Here is a 10069-nt window from a genome sequence, read left to right on the forward strand (position 1 = left end):
TATCTTTTAATAGATTTTTGTATTGTATTAATTCATTTGGGGAGGGAGGGATTCAGAGAGAGATTAGCAGTTTGAGGGGTTTTACTGTTATTTTGGTTATGCTGGAGCTGTGTTACAATATAAAAAGCATTGATGGGATTTAGGCAAAGAAACCTGAATGGTACGCAGTGGAAGATGGTAGACTTGCATTCCACCCATCCCCCTGCCAATTCTTTTTTTTTTTTTCACAAATAACATTTTTTATTTGTTGCCATTAAATGTCTGAATTTCAAACAGATTCCTGGATGGTGGCTCATATCCATCAGCTCGTTCAACTTTAGCACCGGTCTCATCCCCAGTAGCTTTTCCAGAACTACGACCTTCACCGTGAAGCTCCATGAGCTTTCCCAATTCAAACTTGGGCTTCTTGAGCATTTTTACTTTTCTAACAAAGACATCATGGAGTGAATAAATAGACTGGCAAACTTTTTCTATGTCTTTGCCAATGCTGTCTGGAATCAATTTATTGACCACTTCTTTCAAGTCATTTGTCTGCACCTCTCGGGTCATGATTTCCATCATCTTTTTCCGAATTTGGCGGACCTGCTGGTGCTGAGCATAAGAGGTCTTTCGAATCTGATTGTTGCGTTTTTTAGTAAAACCGACACAAAAAAGACGAAGCAAATACCCATCGGTAGTCTTGACATCAACATGAGCCTCAATCATGGTCTGCCATTTTTTGACCATGGAGCACATTTTGTCCCGGGTAAGATCCATGCCATGGAAATTAGTCAGGCAGTTTTTGCCCTGAACATCTTCAGTAATCAGCTTGAATTTCCTAAATGCAACTTCATCATTCTGCAGATCAGCAAGGCTTACTTCAAACACACGACCCTTGAGGCCATCAGATGCGATTTTGGTTCCTTGAGTTCTTGTGACTAGTGTTTTCCCGATATTTCTTATATTAAACATTGCCGGTGCTTTTACATCATACCAATCTTTCTTTGAAAATGGATCAACCACTTTCTTCTTGGCTCCCTTTCTCCCCCCTGCCAATTCTAATGAGGAATAATAGCAAGAATTACCATATGAAGCCTGACTTCCCTTATTACCTAAAACACAAGACCCTTTGATTAGCTTTCTTCCCTCCTGACATATTTGTAATAACTTTTTACTTCTTTTTGTCTCTTGAATCGAGATTTAATATTCCTAATGAATATCACAAAATTTGCCTTATTTCATAGCAATAGAATAGATTATTCCTCTCTGAATATTTTTACATATATTAAGCGCCCTTTATAGTCTCTTTTTGAGTGTTTAACGCATAGCTTAGCTAATCTTGACTTTGAATGTATCATATATCTGCAACAGATTTATGGTGTTAAGACTTGCATAATTTAAAAGTCCTATGATTTGAGACTCATTTTCCCGCAAAAGTAAAAGTAAAGTGGGAATATACATATTTAAAGGACATAAATCCACAATTCTCGCAATGTGATTTTGTATCAAGGCTGCTTTGTCTTTCATCATCATTATCTCCAGAATTTAGTAGAGTCTTTTCTTCCAAGTGAACAGTATTTTTATCACAATGAGTGGCTATGTCCTTACTATTTCTTTTTTTTTCTTTTATAGCTTATTGTCAAGTTGGTTTCCATATAACACCCAGTGCTCATCCCAACAAGTGCCCTCCTTCATGCCCATCACCTCCCTTCCCTTCTCCCCCACCCACAACAACCTTCAGTTTGTTCTCAGTATTTGAGAGTCTCTCATGGTTTGCCTCTCTCTGTCTCCCTAATGTCCATACTCTTTCATCTCCACTAATTTCTTCCCCAAAGTGACTAGTGTTGCAGGACTGCTTTACTCTAGCACAAATGATTGAATATAGGTGTATTGAGTATAGGTGTTAAGATCTTCAAAATATTTAAAACTATGCAATAGTAAATGCTGAAGTAAAATCATGGGAATAAGCATGCATCATAAAGAATGATGTCAGATCGGGGCACCTGGGAGGCTCAGTCAGTTGAGTGACCAACTTTGGCTCCGGTCATGATCTCACGGTTCGTGGGTTCGAGCCCCACATCAGGCTCTGTGCTGACAGCTCGGAGCCTGGAGCCTGCTTTGGATTCTGTGTCTCCCTCTCTCTCTGACCTCCCCCACTTGCATTCTGTCTTTCTCCCTCAAAAATAAATAAACATTAAAAAAATTAAAAAAAAATAAATGATGTCAGATCAAGAAACAGGAATTCCAAAGGATTATGGATTAAGGAAGACAAAAATATATGGCATTTTATTAATAAATAATTTTCTAAAGGTGCCTGCTGGCACTGATTCAGTTCCTTAACTATAGTGTAAAGGTCCTGGGCTCTTTCCATTTTCCCTTGGGCCCATTGCATCCTCAGGTACAAATGTCTGCTACCTCTCCAGGTACATCTTTCCGTGACAGCATTCAGGAGCAGGCAGCAGGGTTGCGGTTAAGGCAGCCAGAGACCCCTCTTTCACAATTCTCTCTTCTTTTATCTGGGAATAAAACAGTTTTAACTGAATGGCCCAAACTAACTTATGACCCAATCACCAGGGAAAGAAAAATATTACCGTCCTTGATTTAGACCACGGATGATTCATTCCCTGGGACTTGCGAGATGCTTATGTGAATAAAATTAAGTTTCTGTTAGAAAGGAAAAGGGGGAGAGTAGTTATCGGGCAGGCAATCAATAGTGTAAGCAGCATTCCGGTACCATTATATGGTATCCAGTCTACCATAGCACTCACATCGTATTTCAACTATTTACTGCTTTGTAACCAAACACTTTACGAGTTAGGGGCTTAAAACAACAGTGTGCTATCACTTCTCATGCGTCTGACAGTTGACGGAACTCTTGTTTGGGGTCTCTCGTATGGTTGCAATGAAATAGCAGGTGAGGATGGAGTCATCTGAAGGTTTCTTCTCTCTTATATCTGACACCTCGGATGTTGGGAACAGCTTGAGCTAAGAGCATCTGTCTCCAAGTGACACAGATGGGCTACCTCACAGTATGACAGTCACAGGACAGCCAGACGCTTTCACATGAAGAGCCTGAAATTAAGTCCTCCATTAAGAGCAACGTCAGGCTGCACGTAGCCCCAGTTCCATTAAAAGCTTCAGCTGAAGCCACCCTCAGGACTGCCCTGGGATCAGCCAATCAAAAGAAATGTGTAACATTCCTGTGGTCTGAGTCAGGCCGGGAACTGCAGGTAGTTACCCTGTACAAACTAGCCAATCACTCACCCCTTGCCTAAACCCCAGGTAGGCCCTTTGAGCTCACCTTATAATTGGTCATTTTCAAAGGATTCTCAAAGGTCATGATTGGGTCCCGCCAAAAGTAATGGACGCCTCACAGATACTGAATGGTCAAAACTGTTACCGTGGGTATTGTACAATTATGACTGGTGCTTATGTGATGATGCAAAAAGTACAACGTGTGCACTGTATCACCCCTGTCCCTTACCCCATAAAAACCCTGCTCGCCATTGTTCAGGGCGTCTCCTTGCTGCCGCTGCACCAGTAGACAGGTGAACCCCTGCTCGAGCTTGTGATAAAGACCCGTATGTACTTGCATCGGTGACGGCTCCTTGGAGGTCTCAGGAGACTCACGATTTGGGCACAACACACAGTGACTAGTTACCTCCTGAACAAATATTCCAAGAGATCTAGTTGGAAGCTTCGAGGCTTCTTATGACCTAGCTTCCAAAGTCATACCATGTTACTTCTACTGTATTTTGTTGTCAAAACAACAGGAGCCACATTCCAGCTCATATTCAAAAAATTTTTTAATGTTTATTTATTCTTGAGAGAGACAGAACGCAAGCAGGGGAGGGGCAGAGAGAGAGGGAGACACGGAATCTGAAGCAGACTCCAGGCTCCCAGCTGTCAGCACAGAGCCCAACGCGGTGCTTGAACCCACAAACTGTGAGATCATGATCTGAGCCAAAGTCAGGCACTCAACCGACTGAGCCACCCAGGTGCCCCCCAGCTCATATTAAAAAATAGCAGGGGATAGGTTCCCCTCAGTGGGGGATGGCTTTCTCCTACAGGAGGGGAAGGAAAATATGGTGGCCATCTTGGACCGATGTTTGCATCCCCCAAAATTCACATGTTGAAATTCTAATCAATAATGTGTTGGGATCAGGAGTTGGGGCCTTTGGGGGGTTGATTAGGTCACCAGGGGGGCAGGAGTATAATCATCGCACCTTAGAAAAGAGACCGCAAACAGCTCTCACAGCTTTTGTCTTGTGAAGCCACATGGAGAAGATCTATGAATCAGGAAGCACACTTTCACCAGACAACCAAATGTGCCAGCACCTTGATCTTGGACATCCTGCCTCCTGATCTGTGAGAAACACATTTTTATTATTTAAATGCCCAGTCCATGGCATTTTTGTCACAGCAGCCCTAAGGGACCACAAAAGGATGACAAAGTATGGCTGCTGGCAAGTGTTGGCTGATATTTTAATGTACTGGCTAATAGAACATCCCAACATGGCACTAGCCTGTACACGGTTTGTGATTCATGTTCATCAGTGTTGTGATTGTCCAACTGTTGATGAATCTTTCCAATTTAGAGAGATTTATACCGATTGAAGTTTTAGAGAATATGTAATCACTCAGGCCACACTCTTTAATTTGCACTGTTCAAAACATTATTTTTGGGGCCTCTTGGGTGGCTCCATCAGTTATGCTTCTGGCTCTTGATTTTGGCTCAGGTCATGATCTCACAGTTCATAGGATAGGGCCCCACATGGGGCTCTGTGCTGGTGGTGTGGAGCCTGCTTGGGATTCTCTCTCTCCCTCTCTCTCTGTCCCTCTCTTACTTGCTCGCTCTTATTCTCTCTCTCTCTCAAGATTAATAAAAATTTATACATATATTTTTTAAGTTTATTTATTTTGAGAGAGACAGAAAGCGCAAGCAGGGGAGGGGCAAGAGAGAAGGAGAGAGAGAGAGAGAATCCCAAGCCAGCTCCGCGATGCTAGCGCAGAGCTCAACACCCAACTGGGGCTTCAAACCACTATTCAAAATAGTATTAAATGTAACCTCACTACATATCATATGCAACTCAACAATGTAGTCTTTTTCGAGTTTTCTTGTCTCCTTTCCCTCCTGCTTTTGTTTGCTGGTTCGTTTGGTTGATTGATAGATTTGCATCTCACTGGTTGATTGATTGATTTGCATCTCACTGGGTCCAAGGAAGGGGGCTCAGAGAGTGCCTGGGGGATGGGCTGGGTGCAAAGGGGCTCTGGGGAATCCGAGCATCTGAATGGATTTCTGTTACTTGCTGTGGAGTCTTCAATGTAAACCTTTCCTCCTCCACCCCCTCTGCCAAATCTGGAGTAAATCTGACTTTGTTCACTGATGCTTTCTTACGAGTGAGTGTTGACTTGGGCGGGGAAGGGCACTGGCCACACTGTTGCAATGGCGCTTTCTGGGGCCATGTGGGTCAGTGCTGGGGAAGGACAGGAAGCCTAGGTGGGATGGGGGTGGGGGAGACTTGGAGGCAGAGGGGGGTGTCATGAAAAAGTAAGTCCCTAGGAATTTACATGACAAAACTTTTCTCAGGGCATGGTCTGGGGAAACTGAGGTAATTCTACCTAAATTTCAAGTGCTGGGAGGGGCCCACCGCAAGCTGTGTTAGACACCACTGGAGGGTCTCCTATGTTAGCCAATCAGGCAGCTGTGTTGACCCTGAAGTCCCCAAGGAAAACAGCATTTTACACTTGGGAGAAACCCCTTAGATTTCTATCAGTAGCAGTGCATTCGGGTAGATTGAGTAATTAACTAATTTAGGCAATGACTTCGTGTCCAGAAAGCCTTGTAGAACTGACTGTGCTGACCACTCATTGCCTCCAGTAAATCAAACAGATTTGCTCAACACCTACATTAAGCATGTCTTTTTATTTTCTGTATTTTGATATTTTAAAAAATTTTTAATTTTAAGAACACATTTTTAAATATTTATTTATTTTGAGAGAGAGAAACAGAGAGAGAGAGCACAAGCGGGAGAGGAGCAGAGAGAGAGGGAGACACAGAATCTGAAGCAGGCCCAGGCTCTGAGTTGAGAGCAGAGAGCCCCATGTGGGGCTTGAACTCACAAACCACAAGATCATGACATGAGCTGAAGTCGGATGCTTAACCAACTGAGCCACCCAGGAATGCTTGTATTGTGATATTTTAACATTGAGGGCCTTGCTGACCTTGGAGGACTGTCCCTCCCGGGACTAGCCAATCGCTAGAGATACTAAACTGCTCGCCCCTCTTTTCAAATGCAAACTTCCCAGTCCAGAATCTGTACCCTTAATCCCTTTATTTCACCTCAGCCCTAATCACCCCAGAGCCAGGTATCAGAGAGGAGGGCCAGGCACACCGCGTCTGCCTCGGGGTGCCAGCCCATCCTACACCTCATCCAGCCCATCCCAGGGAAACCACAATAAGGACAGGTCTGCGGTCCCTGCCCCAGCGACCCCCCCGCCCCCCGAAGTATTTTCCCCTGCTCTGCCCCCCACAGAGGGGCGTGACTCCTCCCCTGGGAACTGTGAGGAATAAAGCGTTTCCAGCAGCAATCGTCCGCTGATCTGTGAGCCTTCCTGCAAGGAATAGACGCGCTTTTCCCAGGAGAAGCCACATCCTTGGGTAGTAAGAACCTGCAGCTGCCTCGAAACCTGAAAAGAAGGAGGTGGACAGAGATCAGTGCACCTGTGTGGGGTGTGTGTGTGTGTGTCTGTGTGCGTGCATGTGCGTGCATGTGTGTGTGTGTGTGTGTGTGTGTGTGTGGTGGGTATGGGTGTGGTGCCTCAGTTTCAGACTTCTAGCTTCTTCAAGAAAATACATGTCTGTGGCTTTCAGCCACCCAGTTTTTGGCACCTTGTCATGGTGGCCCTAAGAAATGACCACAGAGAGGAAACAAGCAGTGTACCCAGGGAGCACTCTGGACCCACCCGCCATGTCAGTGAGACCGAGGGGCTACTTTTAATAAGAGTCATCCCATCCCCAAGGCCTGAGGGGACTTTTTCAACTTTTCACCAGTGATGTGTGTCCTCATACTGAAGACCCTCAGAATGAAACAAGAGAATGTTCTAGAGTGCTGTGGGCCCTTTAGCACAGCTGGAAAGCTATGCCGCATGGGGCACAACTTGGGGACGTCTACACTCTTTCGGTATCACTCATGCTGACATTTCAGCTTTTCTTCTGCTCTGATGAGGGCAAGAAATAGAAATCCAAGAAACTGGGGGTGTCTGGGGGGCTCAGTCAGCTAAGCGTCTGACTTCGGCTCAGGGCACCATCTCACGGCTTGTGAGTTCGAGCCCCGCGTCGGGCTCTGTGCTGTCAGTGTGGAACCTGCCTCAGTTCGGTTCCTGTCTCCCTCCTTCTCTGCCCCTCCCCAGCTCATGCTCTCTGTCTCAAAAATAAATAAAAACATCAACAAAATTTAAAAAAAAAAAAAGAAAGAAAAAGAATCCCAAGAAACAAGGTGATGGTATTAAGCCGCTTTCTGCCAGGAGGCTTCTGGGAAAGAGATACCAGCTCCTCCAGACTCCTGTTCCTTGCAGGAGGGATTCAGGTTGTTACATGATGTTCCCTGTAAGCCCAGGAAGTAAACTTCTAGAAGACCACCCCTTGCTACCATACACATACTTCCTCTCACCCTGGAGCCCTGTGAAAGGTCAGGCAGAAGCCAGAATTGACCGCAGTGCTGTGGCCGGACCTGGAAGTGGTCAGTCATTGTAATCACCTTTCTGCTGAGATCTCCCAGGAGCTGTATCCCTGCTCCCCATCTCAGGGGTCGGGCTGCCGCCGAGGGCCAGGAAACACAGCTAAAAGGGTGACAGAGAAGACCAGACCCTGTTACACACCTGGGCAGCAAGGGACATATCTGTCATTTCCTCAGACTGACCACTTTAACCACCAAAGTTTTGTTTTCTCTTCTCACAGCCCCTGACATCTGCCTTGGTATCTTTTTTCGATTCTAGTTCTTCCTTTGGTCATGTCCCTGATGTGAAAACTGAATAATACCCGCACCCCCAAGTCCAGGATCCCGTGTATATGTTAGGTTCCTTGACAAAAGGAACTTTGCAGATAGAATTAAAACTGACTATGGGGCACCTGGTGGCTCAGTCGATTAAATGTCCAGCTTCAGCTCAGGTCATGACCTCGCTGTCTGTGAGTTCAAGCCCCACATTGGGCTCTGTGCTGACAGCTCAGAGCCTGGAGCTTGCCTCAGATTCTGTGTCTCCCTCTCTCTCTCTTGCCCCTCCCCGCTCATGTTCTGTCTGTCTCTGTCTCAAAAATAAATAAACTTAAAAAACGAATTAAAAATGACTGCTGATCAGTTGACCTTAAAGAAAGGGGGGTATCCTGGATTGTGTCGATGGGTCCAATGTAATCCCAGGAGTTCACCAAAGTAGAAGAACACAGTTGGTGGTTAGAGATCGGTGGAGGAGGGGACAGAGGAGAGGTTTGAAGTGTGGGAGAGACTTGACCTGCCAACACTGATTTTGAGGATGGAAGAAAGAGATCACAAGCCAAGACATAGGGGAAGGCTCTAGAATCTGAGATGAGTCCTTAACTGAGCCAGTAAGAAAGTGGGCTGCCATTCCCACAACTACATGAAGCTAACTCCACAACAATCTACATGAGCAAGAATATGGACTCGTCTCCCAGAGCCTCCAAGAAGGAACACAAGCTGACATCTTGATTTTGGTCTTGTGAGAAGCTAAGCAGAGACCCATCAAGCCCACCAGACTTCTGACCCAAGAAGATAAAGATAATGAATTTGTGTAGTTTTCAGGCACTAAGTGGGTGGTAATTTGTTACAACGCCAATAAGAAATGAATATGCCCAACACATCCGGTTCCCTCAGGAAGTAAACCCAGGTTTCTCATGTGGAGGATGAGACAGATTCCCTAGACTTTTCTCACCTTACTCATTGGCCTCCACATTGAAGAGTAATTAGCCCAGCAACCTCGCCTTGTTACAGGTAGAGGATTTCAACCTCAGTTTCTTTCGTGGTGTTCCAAGAGGACTCCAGCCTGTTCACTTAAACCAAACTGCATGGAAAAAAATAAAGCTGCCTAATGTTTACTTACCTAATGAGCAAACTTCCTGATCATAGCTTCTCCTAAAATGCATACTCACCAAGTTTACCTTTTATATTTGATTCGAGTCTCTTAGCCCCCTTTGAGATCTTTGTTTGCACTCTTCCAGAGATTTCTTTTTCACTTTGTTTACTCCTAAATATTGCAATTGTAAAATAAAGTGAAGCATATAAGAGAGTTAAACATATAAGATGGTTAAAGCAGTGAAATGAGTATATGGTTAACCCTTGAACAATATGAGGGTTAGGGGTACTGACAACCCCCCCTCCTGCCCCAGGCAGTCAAAATGCACACATAACTCTTGGCTCACCCAAAACTTAATTACTAATAGCTTACTGTCGACCTGAAGCCTTACCTGTTACATAGACAGCCGATTAACACATATTTTATATGTTTCTATGTGTTACATATGATATTCTTACACTGGATCCAGGAAATAAAAATCCATGGAGACCCTAAATAGGACCGTGTCTCTCTTTTTCTTTTTCTTTTTGAGATATAAATATTTTGTTGAGATATAATTGACATGCAGCACTGTGTAAGACTAAGGTGGACAGCATCAGGACTTGACTTACATATGTTGTAAAATGATTGCTGCCATAAGTCTAGTTAATATCCATCCTCTCATAGACACACACACCAAAGAAAAAGAAAAAGGGAAAACATGTTTTTCCTATTGATGAGAACTTTTAGGATTTCCTCTCCTTTTTTTTTTTTTTTTTAGATTTCAGATCGTTTTTATTTTTTCAAATGTTATCAGGAGTGACTGAAATAAAAAATATAATTGAGTCCCGTCATCGTGGAAATGGCTTTCAGAGAAAACTGGTCAGATGAATATTATCGCTTCCCATTTTCAACCAGTCAATAGTGGCCGTTGATCAATAGCCGACAGTCTGTCAAGAATGCTCAAGGTACATTATATGAAACAACATGCCTGTTCACGGGGGGGAACGAACTAGGAAGTAAC

General features: G+C 44.3%; 1 pseudogene; it reads right to left on the reverse strand.

Moving 5' to 3' along the window:
- Positions 1-219: 219 nt before the first annotated feature.
- LOC144228160 (small ribosomal subunit protein eS1 pseudogene) lies at positions 220-1023 on the reverse strand (annotated as a pseudogene).
- Between the last annotated feature and the right edge of the window lie 9046 nt (positions 1024-10069).

This window comes from Crocuta crocuta, unplaced genomic scaffold (assembly GCF_008692635.1).
Source record: "Crocuta crocuta isolate KB4526 unplaced genomic scaffold, BGI_CrCroc_1.0 scaffold133, whole genome shotgun sequence".
Lineage (NCBI taxonomy): Eukaryota > Metazoa > Chordata > Mammalia > Carnivora > Hyaenidae > Crocuta > Crocuta crocuta.